The following is a 17,455-nucleotide window of genomic DNA, read 5'->3' as shown; positions in this document are numbered from 1 at the left end:
ACAATACTCCCAAGTGTGGTCTGACCAGTGTCTTATAAAGCTTCAGCATTGTCTCCATATTTTTATATTCTATTCCCCTTGAAATAAACGTCTACATTGCATTTGCCTTCCTTACCACAGACTCAACCTGTAAATTAACTTGCTGCGAGTGTTGCACCAAGACTCTTAAGTCCCTCTGCACTTCTGATGTTTGAATTTTCTCTCCATTTAGGTAACAGTCCACACTATTGCTCTTTCTATCAAAATGCATTTTCATACATTTCCCAACACTATATTCCATCTGCCATTTTTTTGCCCGTTCTTCCGATTTGTCTAAGTCGCATTGCTTCCTCAGCACCACCTATTGCCCCACCCATCTTCATATCATCTGCAAACTTTGCTACGAAGCCATCAATTCCACTGTCTAAATCATCAACAATGTGAAAAGTAGTGGTCTCAATACTGACCCCTGAGGAACACCACTAATCACTAACAGCCAACCAGAAAAGGCCCCCTGTATTCCCACTCGCTACTTCCTGCCTGTCAGCTATTCATCTACACATGCCAGTATCTCTCCTGTAACACCATAGGATTTTATCTTGTTAAGCAGTCTCATGTAAGGCACCTTATTAAATACCTTCTGAAAATACAAGTAAATGATATCCACTGGCTCTCCTTTGTCCACCCTGGATGTTACTTCCTTGAAAAATTCCAACAGATTTGTCAGGCAAGATTTGGACTTATTATCATTAGTCCCCAAGTATCCCAAAACTTTGTCCTTAAACATAGAAACTTACAGCACAATACACACCCTTCAGCCCACATTGCTGTGCTGAACATGTACTTACTTTAAGAAATTACCTAGGGTTACCCATAGCCCTCTATTTTTCTAAGCTCCGTGTACCTATCCAGGAGTCTCTTAAAAGACCCTATTGTACCTCCTCCACCAGCCCCTTTCATACACTCACCACTCTCCGCGTAAAAACATACTCCTGACATCTCCTCTGTACCTACTGTTACGAATGAGGAACAACTCTGATGGGCAGAAGGGTGCAAAGTCGCAAATCGCTACAATTTCAAGGCTGCTACCAAGGAAATGAAAGGGACAAAAGGAAATCTGCCAAGACAGTTGTTATTGATAAACAGCTCATGTCAGTTAATGAGAGAGACACAACGCAGAGATACACAAAGTGGAATGTCTCCTCCTAACAAAAGCGGAATGGAACCACTGATTACTGCTATTGTCTTTTGGAGAAGGTTTGTGTACTAGGTACTGTTCTATTCATTAAAACCCCTCGGGGCAATCAGAGTGGGCTGGGTTTGATGGGTTGCATCATCCCAACCTGACTGACACCTGAGACCCCGTGAGTGGGGATAAAAGTAGGGTCTGGGACCCCTCAGACGCACCAGGAGAGATGCTAGGAGACCGGTGGGGGCTTGTGTGTGTGTCCACCCTTGCCTGGGTGACGAGTCCACCACGGAACGGTCTAGCTAAAGGACGGAGGGGTTATACGTGAATGGCCACAACAACGACGAATCAAGATCGTAAAAGGAAAGTCGGCAAGTCAATAGCTGTTGCTCTCTCTCTCTCCCTCTCTCTCTCCAACAACTGCAACACAGTGATCAACAACTACCGCAGCCTGCATGAACTGAACTTTATATTTCCATCGGACAATTCATTATCCCCTAGACAACAATAGAGCTTATTTCTTATTGATTATTATTATACCCGCACTTTTAGGTTTAGTATTGATGATGTATATTATCTGTATATTTGCATTGATATTATTTTTGTGTATTTTTACTAATAAATACTGTTAAAAATAGTATCACCAGACTCCAACGGACACTTTATCTTTGCTGGTAAGACACCCAGTTACGGGGTTCGTAACTACTTCCAAGCACCTTAAAACTGTGCCCTCTCGTGATGGCCATTTCAGCCCTGGGAAATCAACTATCCACACGATCAATGCCTCTTATCACCTTATACACCTCTATCAGGTCACCTGTTATCCTCCTCCGCTTCAAGGAGAAAAGGCTGAGTTCACTTAACCTTTTCTCATAAGACATGCCCCCCAATACAGGCAACATCCTTGTAAATCTCCTCTGCACCCTTTCTATACTTTCCACATAATTTCCTGTAGTGAGGTGACCAGAACTGAGCACAGTACTCCAAGTGGGGTCTAACCAGGGTCCTATACAGCTGTAACATTACCTCTCGTCTCTTAAATTCAATCCCACTGTTGACGGCCAATGCACCATATGCCTTCTTAACCACAGAGTCAACCTGAGCAGAGGCTTTTGATTGTTCTATGGACTCAGACACCCTCTGATCCTCCACACTGCCAAGAGTCTTACTATGATTACTATGTTCTGCCATCATATTTGACCTACCAAAATGAACCACTTCACACTTATCTGGGTTGAACTCCATCTGCCACTTCTCAGCCCAGTTTTGCATCCTATCAATGTCCCACTGTAACCTCTGACAGCCCTCCACACTATCCACAACACCCCCAACCTTTGTGTCATCTGCAAATTTACTAACCCATCCCTCTACTTCCTCATACAGGTCATTTATAAAAATCATGAAGAGAATGGGTCCCAGAACAGAACCCTGAGGAACATCACTGGTCACCAACCTCCATGCAGAATATGACCCATCTACAACCACTCTTTGCCTTCTGTGGGCAAGCCAATTCTGGATCAACAAAGCAAGGTCCCCTTGGATCCCATGCCTCCTTTCTCAATAAGCCTTGCATGGGGTACCTTATCAAATGCCTTGCTGAAATCCATATGCACTACATCTATTGCTCTACCATCATCAACGTGTTTAGTCACATCCACAAAAAATTCAATCAGGCTCATAAGGCACGACCTGCCTTTGACAAGGCCATCTGATTATTCTTAATCATATTATGCCTCTCCAAATGTTCATAAATCCTGCCTCTCAGGATCTTTTCCATCAACTTACCAACCTAACACTTTCCCAACCACTGAGGTTAGGCTAATTTCCTCTCTTTTGTCTACTTCCCTTCTTAAAGAGTGGAGAGTCATTTTTCCAGTCCTCCAGGACCATGCCAGAAAGATTGTGACCAATGCATCCATCGTCTCTTCAGCAACCTCTTTCAGGACTCTAGGATGTAATCCATCTGGTCCAGGTGACTTATTTCTTTAAGACCTTTCAGTTTGCCCAGCACATTTTCCTTTGTAATAGCAATGCCAATCATTCCCGCTCCCTGACACTAATGGACCTCTGGCATACAGCTATTGTCTTCCACAGTAAAGAATGAAGCAAAGTACTCATTAAGTTCATCTGCCATTTTGATGACCCCCATTACTACCTCACCATGATCACCCACATCATTCGACACAACATATAATGAACAAGATGCTGTAGGTGTAAAAAAATTCAGGACATTCTAATCCCATGGACACCAATGACTATAAAAATACTTTACTGGCTATAAAGTGCTTTGGGGCTTTCTGGAAGATGTAAAAGGTATTATGCAAGCAAATATCCTTTAATTTGTGAAAAAGTCAAGAAATTATATAAATAATTAGGCAGCAACTAATTATACTTTTACACAAGTATATATCAATGTCTGAGGTTCCAAGACCCTCAACTTAATTTCTTAACTGTAGGAATAACAATAGGTGTCAACATCAAATAGAATTTTGAAATAATATTGTAACTCTGTCATGTTATAGTACAGTATTTTATAGTCTAGTTCACATTTCACTATTATGGCTATCCTTTAAAAAATTGAAAAGAAGCATTAATTTCCTTTGATTTAAATCTTCATAAATTGTCTTCAATGAAGGATGTGATTGTACTGGAGAGTGCAGAGATTTACCAGGATGTTGTCTGGGACGGCAGGTTTTAGTTATGAAGAGAGGCTCGCTTTGCTTTGACAAAGTAGAGGGGATGAGGGGAACCTGACAGTAAGTGTACAAGAATATGAAAAGCACAGATAGGATAGACAGTGACATTTTTTCACTACAATGGAGGTTCTTAAATCTAAAGGGCATAAATTTAAGGTAAGGAATAACAAGATTAGAGGGCATCTTATGGACTCTTCCTCCCCCCCCCACTAAGAGGGTGGCTGCAAGCTGAAATGCACTAAGAAGGTGGCGGAGCAGGCATTCTCACAACAGAGGTGTATCAGGATGTACAGTTGAAATGCCAAAGCATCATTAGCTACGGACCAAATGCTTGTTAATGGAATTAGATTGTTATGTGATGGTTGGCATGCACATGGTGGCCTGAAGGTCCTGCTTCTGTGCTTTGATTCTATCATTACAGGAGGTAGAGATGAAGAGATATAAAAAGGGAAGGGAAGAGTCAGATATGAAGGCACGGTGATGAAATTTGAGTTTAATGAGTATAGAAAGCAACAATAATGTCATTGCTAATGTACCAGGAAAAGACAAGGAACAAAAATGGACTGTTCCAAATACACCACAGGTAGTCATCGTAACTTGTGTCAAGCCCCAAGCCAAACCTCCGACTAGAGAAAATAAATGGAGTTGTTAGAAAAGTTGTTCAATGTTAGGACAAGTTCAGTCAGACAAATGAGTGTGCCGTTTGTAGAGGGGAGCTGATTGGGTGTCTGTTTAAGGAAGATGAAGGTATTCAGACCAACTACAAATGGAATTGAGAATTGAAATGTGATGGACAGGGGAAGAAAATGATATAAAAGGCTAAAGTAATGCTATTCTTTGGAAAATAGAGCAGGAAAAATAATACTATAGCTATGGTAATCCTGTATTAAAAAATATACAATAAGCAGCTTTGGCCACACATCTTACAGTGAATATAGTAACACTGGAGGCAGAGCACGGCAGAATTAAGAGAATAGTAGTTCTAGGGGTTAAATTTCAAGAAGAGAATACACAAACCAAGACAGCATTCATTAGTACAAGGAAGATTTGAATGAAGCCCTCAGGAATCTATGGGACAAACTAACAAGGGTGGGTAGAAACTATTTCTATTAGTTTGTGTGTATAAGAAGATGACATAAAAACACAAGACACAATATACTGGAGAAACTCAGCAGACCAGGTTTCACTTTATTCATCTAGCTTCTTCCTTTCCAATCCTCATGAAGGGTCTCAGCCTGAAATATTCACTGCTTATTCCTTTCCATAGATACTACCTGACTTGCTGAGTTCCTCCAGCATTTTGTATGTGTTACTCTGGATATCCAGCAATACAGAATTTCCTGTCTATAAGAACAAATGAAATAGGAGCAGGCTACCTGGCCTGTCTAGCCTGCTCCTCCAATAAAATAGATCACGGCTTATCTGGCCATGGATTTAGCTGCATTAACCTTCCTTATCCCCACAAGCATTAATTCCCCACCTATGCAAAGATCCATCTAAGATATGGAATTACAATTAAAAGTTAGAGATAAATATCTGAGGCAAGAAATTTATCAACAATTCCACATGCACAAAAAACAAGAAATCAGAGATAAAAACTCAAAGTGCTATAAACATCCAGTAGTCAAGTATCTGAGGAAAGATGGACCCAATGTTTGATCATCAGAATTTTGAATGAGAAAGCAAGTTAATTTTTAAGTTGCAGAGAGGGTTCAGGAAACCTTAGAGATGAAGGACAAACTCTCTTTTCACTGACGATGCATGATTCCTGATATTTTTTTCATTATTTTTTGATTTCTCTATTTCTAATGTCTACAGTTCTTTTCATTTCATTAGCATGAGGTGTCCACTAATCACTGTAAGCTTACACTGAAGAACATAGTTATGGTGGAGAGCCTGAAGATGATACAGGTTAACTCCTACTCTATCTAGTCTATTAACTGACCTTGGACTCAGGACAGCTGGTGGTTACAGGATTCCCTGTGAATGCGGAGCACCATACATCAGTCAGACAGGCGCATGGTGGAAACCCACATCAAGGAGCGTAGGAGGTGTATCCACTTGGGTTACCCAGAGAAATTGGCAATAGCAGAACACTGCATTCACAATAGCCATAGGATTGATTTCAATGACACAAAACTACTGTGCCACATCAATGGCTTTTTGGGTCCACCTAATGAAAGAAGCCACTGAAATAACACTAGAGGAAAAGAATTTTAACAAAGACGAAGGTTTTGCTCTAAGAAAGAACTAGAATTTGATTGTAAACCAGGTGGCACAGTGGAAACTTAATTGGATGAGGACTAACCAATCAGAAGGGATAGACAACAGGCATCATCCCTAATGAAAATGGCAGAGCTTGTCATCAAAGGATTTGAAGATGGACACCCAAGAAGAGTTTATTTATCATTTACACCGGAAAAGCAAAAGATCCCTTTTCAGTACACTGAAATGTCTGTCCAAAGCTAAATCTTAGAATAAGTCATCAATCAGCTGTTCAAAACGCAAACTTCAGTAACAAAATAATAAAAATTCAACCATAACATTTATAATTTTAGCTTTTATAATTTCTCAAATTTACAATTGGTCTTTTGTATTCTGTTCTATTCTATGAAATAAGCAAACCTATATTAAAGGCTTTGTTTCAAAAATGCTTGCAATCCAATCCTTACTTATATTTTTGTTGACAGTATTTTGCCTCAACTACTTAGAAGAACACAAGTGCATCATTCACTGGAGGATCTTCAAAGAAAAACTAACTTTTGCAAAGATGGGCAGCACAAAACAACATTTGCAGAAAAAACACAAATCCAACATTACAATTCTTTAGGAAGGATATTTGTAGTAAGTAAAAGCCAGCCAATTCCTTACAACTACACCTAGATAAAATACATTTTAATAAAGAATTTTCTAAATCAAGTTGTGATTTCACACGAGATAATTGTGCACTATGCAGATATTAAAATGGGATCAGCTAAATTTCTATACTGGTTCAGGATTTAATTAAATGCTTCAAGTTCTGGAATAATTCAGTATGATTAAGCAACAGTGAAGAAGACAGAAAAGTGGAAGATAGCATCACCAACCAAGCATTTTAATAACACAAGTATTTATGTCAAAGCAAAATGAGAAACATAAATAAGATTGTACTTGTTTACTGCCCTGGGGATATCAAATTCATTTAATAAGTTTATGCAGCATATTAAAAGATGAAACCGATAAAAGACAAAGGCACAAAAATAATTTTTTGCTAAATGCTATAAAATCCAATCCTATCATGATAAAACAGTTATAATCCTGCCTTCCATTTCATTGCAGATTTGGGATTAATCCTGCTTGCCAAGGTTACTTCATGTCCTCCTACTGCCCTCCTAATTTCTTAAATTCTCTCTCACACCCCTTATAAATCACAAAGGGCTCACTCAAAACCAGAACACCTATGCCTGACATAGAGTGGTGCTGTGAAGTTTGTGAACCTGGTAGTAGTTTCTCTATTTCTGCATAAATGAGCTAAAATGTGATCAGATCTTCAAGCAAGACCTAAAACTAGACAAAGAAAACAGAATTAAATAAATAACACAAAAACATTATACTTGTTCATTTATTCATTAAAGTTGGATAATGCAACAAGACAAGAGTATATCAACAACAGACTGGTTTAAAAAGAAGAAAATTCATGTTTTGGAATGGCCAAGTCGAAGTCCTGACCTTATCCTATAGAAATGTTGTGGAAGGACCTGAAGCAAGCAGTTCTTGGAACGAAGCCTAACAACATCCCAAAGTTGATGCAGTTTTGTAAGGAGGAATGACCTCAAGTTCCTCCAAGCCGACGTGCAGGACTGATGAACAGCTACCGGAAATGTTTGTTTGAAGTTACTGCTGTACAAGGGGGGGTCACACCAGTTACTGAAAACAAAGGTTCACATACTTTTTCCAACAAATACATATAATATTGGGTAATTAATTCTTAATAAATAAATGAACAAGTATAATTTTTTGAGTTATTTATTTAATTGGGATTTCTATCTAGTTTTAGGCCTTACATGAAGACATCATCGCATTTTAGGTCATATTTATGCAGAAATAGAGAAAATTCCACAGAGTTCACAGACTTTCTAGCACCACTGTACATACGGTTCCTTTGTATTCCTGATAAAACTTTCAATTTTCTTTATAGATCATGGTTCCCTAAATTTACAATTTTGCTTCTTACCCTTTAAGGATAATGCTGACATTGAGCTCTTGCTATCTTGCTTTTAAACACACTATCCACCTACCCTTAACCAAACATATTGGATGCTGTTTTTCCCTCTAGCAGCTCCTCTCAATCTACTTCAGAATCAGGTTTAAAATCACTGGCATATGTTGTGAAGTTTAATGTTCTACAGCAGTAGTAGATTGCAATACATAATAAAATTACTGTAAATTATAAGAAATCCATATTTAAAACTAATCTGTGCAAAAAAAAATTGTGAGGTGTTGTACATTGGATCATTGTCCATTCAGAATTCTAATGGCGGAAGGGAAGAAGCTGTTCCTAAAACATTGAGGTGTATCTTCAGGCTCCTGTACCTCTTCCTTGCTGGTAGCAATGTGAACAGAGCATGACCTGGGTGAATGGAGCCCTTAATGATGGATGCCACTTTTCTGAGGCCTTGCCTTTGAATGTGTCCTGAATGCTGGGCAGGCGAGAGCCTATGATGCAGCTGGCTGAGTTGGCAACCACCTGCAGCTTTTTCCAATCCAAGTATTGGCCCCTTCATACCAGACAGTGATGTAACCGGTTAGAATGCTCTCCATGGTACATTTGTAGAAATTTGCAAGTCTTTGATGACATACCAAATCTCAATGTCCTATTGAAATATAGCCACTGTAGTACCTTCTTTGTAATTACATCAACATGTTAGGCCCAGAATAGATCCTCAAAGGTTTTGATACCCAGGACCTTAAAACTGCTCACCTTTTCCCTGCTGATCAGTCAATAAGGACTTGTGCGTATTCCCTCAGCTTTCCTTTCCTAAAGTACACAATCAATTCCTTGGTCCTAATGACAACAATGGCAAGGTTGTTGTTGCAACAGCACTCACCCAGCTATCTATCTGACTCTTGCACGCTTCCTTGTCACCATCTGGAATTCTGCCAACAATAGTTGTTTCAACAATTTATGGCATTTGAGCCATACCTAGCCACACTGTCATGGATAGGGAGAGTACAACAGTATGCTAAGCCAGTATTAATTATTAGTGAGGAAGAGATGCTATTTCCAGTCTGCACTGTGTGTTGTGTATTTAATATAGTACTTCAGTAATATTTGAATAATTTTGTGTACATATTGTTTGACAAAGCGTTCTTGTTTAAATAATTCATTAAGGGCAATATGTATAAATATATGAATTTCAGACATTATGCTACCACGTGCACCTTGTTTAAAGTAAACACAAAGTTAGACTCACATTTTGGATTTCCATGTCTTTTTGTTAAATTAGTTTAATGTTTTGAGGTTACACAACATTACAGCAGCAGGGGTAATTTCGACCATAACTGCTATGTACAGCACATAGTAAAAATGAGACAACTTTTTTTCAGGACCATGGTGTTATGTGACACAGTACAAAAACTAGACTGAACTACGTAGAAAACAACACAGAGAAAAAAAAACAACTAGACTACAGACCTACCCAGGACTGCATAAAGTGCACAAAACAGTGCAGGCATTACAATAAATAATAAACAGGACAATAAGGCAAGGTGTCAGTCCAGGCTCTGGGTATTGAGGAGTCTGATAGCTTGGGGGAAGAAACTGTTACATAGTCTGGTCGTGAGAGTTCAAATGCTTCGGTGCCTTTTCCCAGACGGCAGGAAGGAAAAGAGTTTGTATGAGGGGTTCGAGGGGTCCTTCATAATGCTGTTTGCTTTGCGGATGCAGCGTGTAGTGTAAATGTCCGTGATGGCGGGAAGAGAGACCCCGATGATCTTCTCAGCTGACCTCACTATCTGCTGCAGGGTCTTGTGATCCAAGATGGTGCAATTTCCAAACCAGGCAGTGATGCAGCTGCTCAGGATGCTCTCAATACAACCCCTTGTTAGGGTTAATGTTAGGGTTAATTCGAGACTGCCATTACAGGTCAGGAGTGGCTCACGTAATGCGAGGGAGGGGGGAAGCGAAACTGGGGATTCCGCTACACCGAAACTACCAGTGTCACGCGATTCAGTAAACAAAAGAAACAGGTAACTCGTGCGTGTATGGCGTCGGGCCAATAAGATGGACACAAGTGCCCGATATTACCTAATATGTAGCGGGGGGTTGTGCTGGGGGGAAAAGGGATATAAATAAGAGCAGATTGTAAGGGGAAGTCGGAACGCACCTTCTCCAGCGACTCCGTCGATTCGCTGTGCCAGTTACGGATTCTGCAATAAACCCAAGTTTTGTAATATTCCGGTGTTGGTTGTCTCTCTTCCTAAACGAACACAGGGCAGAATTTCAAGCCCAACACCCTGTAGAATGTGATGAGGACGGGGGGGTGGGAGATGGACTTTCCTCAGTCTTTGCAGAAAGTAGAGATGCTGCTGGGCTTTCTTTGCTATGGAGCTGGTGTAGAGGGACCAGGTGAGATTCTCCGCCAGGTGAACACCAAGAAATTTGGTGCTCTTAACGATCTCTACCGAGGAGCCGTCGATGTTCAGCAGGGAGTGGTCGCTCCGTGCCCTCCTTAAGTCAACAACCATCTCTTTTGTTTTGTTCACATTCAGAGACAGGTTGTTGGCTCTGCACCAGTCCGTTAGCCGCTGCACATCCTCTCTGTAAGCCGACTCGTTCTTGATGATGAGACCCACCACAGTCTTGTCTTCGGCGAACTTGATGATGTGGTTCGAGCTGTGTGTTGCAGCATAGTCATGGGTCAGCAGAGTGAACAGCAGTGGACTCAGCAGGCAACCCTGGGGAGCCCCCGTGCTCAGTGTGATGGTGTTGGAGATGCTACTCCCGATCCAGACTGACTGGGGTCTCCCAGTCAGGAAGTCTAGGATCCAGTTGCAGAGGGAGGTGTTCAGGCGCAGTGGGCTCAGCTTTCCAATCAGTTTCTGAGGGATGATCGTGTTGAATGCTGAACTGAAGTCTATGAACAGCATCCGAACATATGTGTCTTTTTTGTCCAGGTGGGTTAGGGCCAGGTGCAGGGTGAAGGCAATGGCTTGAGCCAAGGCAATCTGTTGAGCGGTTGGGACAGTACACAAACTGCAGGGGGTCCAGTGAGGGGGACAGCAGGGTCTTGATATGCCTCATGAGCCTCTCGAAACACTTCATGATGATGGATGTGAGTGCAATGGGACGGTAGTCACGTAGTCATAGGTAGTCATGTAGGTAATTTAAAACGAACCCCAGACGGTTACTCACCCATTGAAGCACAGAAAGATGTTAAGAGTTCTTTACAAAAAGCTCAGTGAGGAAGGGAGAGTTTTAAAAAAACATGGCTGAATTGACGAGATTGTCTGAGAACTGTCTGTTCTGTAATGGGCTTAATGGTGCACTGATTGTTTAGTTTGTGGTATCTTAACAGAAAGCATTCAAAAATGGCTCCTACATGAATCACAATTTATATTTAAAAGAGCAGTCAAAATAGCTGTATCATTAGAAACTGCAGAGAGAGTGACACAACTGAGCTGCAGAAAAATGTATGGATTACACAGGGAAGAGAAAAAGATAAAAAGTCAAGTTGCAGTTTCAAAAAGAGCACTACTTTGCAAGCATTTGATAAAAAAATCTGACAATGAGAGTGACGCAGTGCAGGGTAGCCTGGAGCTTTACAATGTAAAACAAACAATAGACAAGCAATTTGGCTTCCACTATAAGTGTATGGCAAATTAATTAAAATAGAATTGGACACAGGTTCGGCTGTTTCAGTCATTCCACAAAATGAGTCGGAATAACAATACACAGTTATTAAACTGGAGTCAGCAGATATTCAACTGAGAACTTACACTGGAGAAAATATAATTACTGTGGAAGTGACATTGATAACAGTGAAATATAGCAACCGGCAAGCTACATTGAGCTTGCATGTGGTAAAATCAGGAAGGCCAGCATTGTGGAGGCATGATCGGCTGAGACAACCATAACTTCATGGGAGATCCATCCACAATTTGCATGCCACATCCCCTTCAAAGAAGCCAATTGAAAGTGAATTAAGAAAGGTATGTGATGATGCTAAAACAGTCTCCATGCTGTACATCATGAACAGTTGCCCAACAGAGGGCAAAAAGGTGTTGGTGCCAACCTCTGTGTCTCGGGTTGGAAAGCATATTGGACCATGAAAGGACCATTCTGCACAAAAGAATTGTGAAAGTGACGACAGCAGTGGTCCTAAAGTTTTTCTACATAACATATCTACGAAAGCTTGTGATATATTAATCAGGCAGTCACTCGCAAAATGTGGCTTGGTTTTAAGCTGGAAGAGAATTCGAGGAGCTTGAGAAAAGTTGCAAGCATTCGGCTTTTGTGAGTATAAAGAACCAGAATCTACTCCGCATGCATGAACTTCAAGTGGGAGCTGCTTGTAAAAGAATCAAAACCTAGCTAAATGAATGGAAGGCCAAAAAGAAAGGAGTCAATGGAGATACGTAAACAGTATTTGTCAGGTGATGTTGTGGATGAGGAAACCAAGAGAAGAGATCAGATCATAAAGTGAGCAATAGAAGTATTAATAAGAAAATACTTCAGTGAATTAAATGCACCCTCCCGAAATCAAGATGCACAAACTAGACAAAGAAAAAAGAAGAAAGGTGTCAGAGCTGTCAGAACCACTTCCTGCAGTCTCAAAGTCAACTCATACAACCACCATGGAGGAGGCCCCAAAACATGAGATAGTTTTCACAGCCACATCTCATCTGACCTTCCTATTTAGGAAAGAGGTCATCCCACAGGAGTTAAAAAGCCTCCACAGCACTTAAATCTTTAGGCCTAAATGGGACAAAATAAAAATGGACAATGCTGTGGAAGTCTGTATCATATCTACATTATATAGTATATTGTATATCTAGTTGAGATACACTCTCAATTGAGTTGGAGTTTATAGCTAACCAGGGAGCAGTGCTGTGTATTTAATATTTCAGCAATATTTGAGTAACCTTGTATTGGTTGATTAAGCATTTTTGTTTGCTTAAATAATTACAGGTTATGTGTATAACTACATGAATTGCATACTGTATGTCAGCACACTACCATGTGATACATGCGCATCTCACTTAAACATGAAGGTAGACTCACATTTCAGACTCCCATGTCTTCCTTTGAATTAGTTTACTGTTTTGAAGTTACAAAACATAACACTATGGGTTTCCCAATGAGGAAAGTCAAGGATCCAGCTGGAGAGCAAGGAATAGAGGCCGAGGTTTTGGAGCTTGTTGATTAGTACTGCGGGTACGATGGTGTTAAATGCTGAGCTGTAATCAATAAGCAGCAGCTTGACATAGATATTGCTATTGCCTAAATGGACCAAGGCTCAGTGGAGAACCAGTGAGCCGGCATCTACTGTAGACCAATTGTGGTGATGGGCAAGTTACAGCAGGTTCAGGTCTTTGCTTAGGGAGTTGATATGGCCATCACCAACCTCTTTAAGAACTTTATCACAATAAATGTGAGTGAAATTGGGCAAAAGTCACTGAGGCAGCTCACCCTACTCTTCTTGGGCACTGGTATGATTGTCATCCTTTTGAAGCAAATAGGAACTTCCAACTGCAGCAGTGAGATTGAAGATGTCCTTGAGCACTCCCGACAGTTAGTTGGCACAGGTTTTCAGAGCCCTGCCAGGTACACAATCTGAGCCTGACACCTTGCCAGAGTTCACCCTCTTGAAAGATGTTCTGAAGTCGGGCTCCAACACAGAAATCACAGGGTCAACAGATGCTGCAGAGATTGGCACAGGTGTAATTTTACCAGTTTCTGCTTTTTACTTTTGAAATCAGTCTTCCCAAATATAAGATCTTAACTCTTGGACCAACCATTTTTTTCCCCGCAGCTGCCTTGAAATTTTACTGAACCTTGTCACTGTACCCAAATGGTTTCTCTATACACTTCTACCACTTGCCCCAATCTCTAGCATAAGGTTGAGTATAGCCCCTTGCCTAGCAAGACTCTCTACAAATTGGTTTAAAACTGTTTGACTGCATTTTACAATTCCAACCCCTCTAAGCCCCTGTCTAATACTGAATATCAGCAAAGAATCCAGCGTCATTGAAATTCTCAAGCACATATTAAGTTTACGAAAGTTTAATTTCTGGTGCTTTAAAATTTACACTATATCTATACCATCTTGACTCCTCTCTTTCATTTCCTCTCACTAAACATGGATGATAAACATAAACAAGTGTATAATAGTAATAGTACAACACAGTATGGGCCAGCTTTGAATACCAAGTGACACAAGGTATCATATTTCACAGGAAATGAAATTTCTTACCACAAAATTTCTTATCTATATCGCTTACAATTTATTACAAAGCTAATGAAGTAATTTTTTTTATCAGAAAAACTCAACTTATCTTTTCAAGATACCATCAATCCAAAGGCAGTATTTTATTGGGTTTTGGGAACTATGAGCCATAGCTATCATTAGTACAAAGAAACACAATTTTCTTATTCAGCTAATACACAAATTATTACCGTGTTTGTTCAAAAATTTGCAAAGTTAAATACAACTTGTATTGTAATATGATATACATATTAAAAAGAGTACAGTGGGAAAAAAAATCAAGTCCCTAGCACCAAGAAAATTATTCCTCAATAAGAAGGAAGAGAATAAAGCAGACAATATATCAATTTATTTGTTTCAATGATCATGAAGAACTTAAGCTCAGCTCACAGGCATAAATTAAAACTATTTTCAAAACTCAATCTTCTTCCTTTGCTTTTTTTTGTTTTCATCTGCAGTTTTAAACACCACACTTAGAAGACAGAGCCTGCGCCAAGCTTAAAGGGAACTTGTCTGCTTAAAGCTTTACTAGAATAGAATGACTTTAAAGGAAGGAAATTCATTCTATGCTAAAAAGTTAATGGCAAAATTTTAAAAAATCTATCTCATGAGAGCACTCCAAATTACAAGTACCAATAAAATGAAAATCAAAAACTACAAATGCCAGATATCTGAAAACATGTTGGAAATACACAGGTCAATCAGCATCTGTGGAAAAGGAAATACAATGCATTCCGTTATTGAGCCATCAGTTAATCAGGGCAACTACTTATTGTGGGAAACTCTTAAAGAACAAAAACTAATTGAGAAAATAGTCAGGATTCCTTTAGTTTATTTGGGGCACCATGCCACTTAATTGCGGCAGGAGACTGTTGCGGAACAATTTCAATGCACTTGTGTGCCCATTAATTATAGCAAAGAGCTTTTAATTAGTGTCAATTGTGTGTGCTTATGTTCAAAAAGTAGTGATTTTTGTCACTGGTAGTTGGTAGAAATAAACACTACGACAATTCAGAACCATTTTGCTCATAATAGTTTTAAGCATTCAGACTTGAGAGATGCCAGAAACGGCCGGGAGTGAAAATGAAATGATTTCACTACTTCAAGTTAGGAACTACAAAGAGTTTGAAGGTACTGACAATCATCTTGAGTGTTACAATGAAAATGTACATTTGGAGGATGATATCGTCAATAGCATTCTATGAAGGCGGTCTATCTTCTACACTAGGTGTCTACACCGTATTTTTTCTTTTCTGAGGCCCTCCATTGGTCACGGTGATATTTCACCCTACCTGTCTATGCTCAGTTGATATGCAAACCAGTACACAAACCAGGGCAGTTAGATTTGGAGAGCAAGTTGTTGCCCATGCAGTAGGCTCCCCCTCTTCACGCAACTGATGAATCCAAGCAAACAGCAGAGACCAATAGTTTGGCACTGGCAGTGGCTCAGCAGTCGCCAGTCAACATTGACAATTGTAGGACCACCTTTGGAACTCAAGCTCTTGATTTTCCTTAGGGTTTACTCCCAAAGCCTTCCCCACAAGTGGCTGTAGTCACAAAGCAGAGAAGGCTTGAAGTCAGAGCTTTCCTCAATTAAATGGTACTTTGCCTTTTTTGTATGTTGTTAAACTATTTCCATGAAGTTTCAGCTAATCGTGGCAGACAATTAGGCCAAAATGTACTGGTCCTGATGTGTCCCAATTAACCAGAATCCAATGCAGTTAACATTGCTACTTAAAGACCCTTTCCCATTTCTTTCAAAGTTTCATTGTTCATTATTCGTTCTATAAGAAATATCTTAGATTCCGTCTTTCAATATTTGATGCTTCATTGGAATATTTTTACGAACGATCTTCGACCTGAAATGTTTGCTGCTCGAACTGCAGCATGTGTAATGCCCTGGTAAAGGTTTCACTGCTAACATTGTAGGATACTTCACTTAATAGTCTTTCTGTCGAAGCCATGTTTGGGTTATTGTTAGAGATAATGGGTGCTGAGGAATGTGAGCAATCCTATCAGGAGAGAAAGCTGGGGGAATAGAGCTTTGTTTGTGCCTGACATCGGTGTGAGCCTTTGTCTTTGCTCAGTGGGAGATGAAGAGAGAAGATGCTGGAGAACCGGTCGTAGGATTCGATCCAGTGGGGACCACAATTCAATGGAACAAGTTGCAGGAGTCTACTGAGGATTAGTGAATGTGACTTGGAAGAGTTGAGCTCCAACCTGTGAACATTTGACCGTTTAATTATAATGTGCCCTTTTTGTGTTTTCTTTTCCTTTCTTTTCTTCACTAACTCTTTAGTTAATATTCATAAATATACTTCCTTTAATTATACATAGTGTGCAGTCTGTTATTTTCTGGCAAAGAGCTGTAACAGGGCAGAAATCACACAGCATTCACAGAAGCATGGATTTGATTGGACCAACGTGTGTATACCCCACACATACAAGGCCGGAAAATGGTGGGTTTCTCGGCACTGAGTTGGGAGACTGCCAGTGAGGACTATCAAGCCATTTCCTGAGAAGCATGGGAAGCATGTTTCTCGCATTTTTTGCTTTAATGGAAGACATAAAGTACTTTTTTAATATCCCAAAGAAAAGTTAAAGTAAAGAAACTTTTGAAGCAGATGTGAATGGGATGGTCTAACCTCCCAACAGTGTCCAAACACCACTAAGGTATATTTCAGTTAGTTAAGATTTGGAATGTAGTAGAGGATGGAGGTCAGAGGGTGGGCGGGTAACAAATTCAATCCTAATGTTCATAAGAGGAATAAGTACTCAAAAGAAAAAAAAAGTTTGCAAGGCTATAGGTAGAATGCAGAGGAAAAGGGACTAGACTGTTCTTGCATGGAGCTCAAAGTTCAAAGGTTCAAAGTAGATTTATTACCAAAGTACAAACATGTTACCATATACTAACTTGAGATTCATTTTCTTGCAGGTATTCACAGTAGAACAAGAAATAGAATCAATGAAAAACTACGAACACTGACAATCACTGTGCAAAAGAACCCACCTCATTTCTTCCTTCAGTAGTTAATAATCAGCTATTTGGTTTAGCTGACACGGAATGAGAGAAGTTGTTATTTTGACACCATTCATCCTCATTTGCAGTCTCACTCCTATATGCT

General features: G+C 39.9%; 1 protein-coding gene across 1 annotated transcript in view; it reads right to left on the bottom strand.

Annotated features, from left to right (window-relative positions):
• Positions 1–17,455, bottom strand: part of nsrp1 (nuclear speckle splicing regulatory protein 1) — a 50,870-nt gene that overhangs the window by 14,249 nt on the left and 19,166 nt on the right. The gene's annotated exons all lie outside the window — the stretch shown is intronic.

Source organism: Hemitrygon akajei, chromosome 8, assembly GCF_048418815.1.
Source record: "Hemitrygon akajei chromosome 8, sHemAka1.3, whole genome shotgun sequence".
Taxonomy (NCBI): Eukaryota; Metazoa; Chordata; class Chondrichthyes; order Myliobatiformes; family Dasyatidae; genus Hemitrygon; species Hemitrygon akajei.
This window is presented reverse-complemented; position numbering and strand designations above follow the sequence as displayed.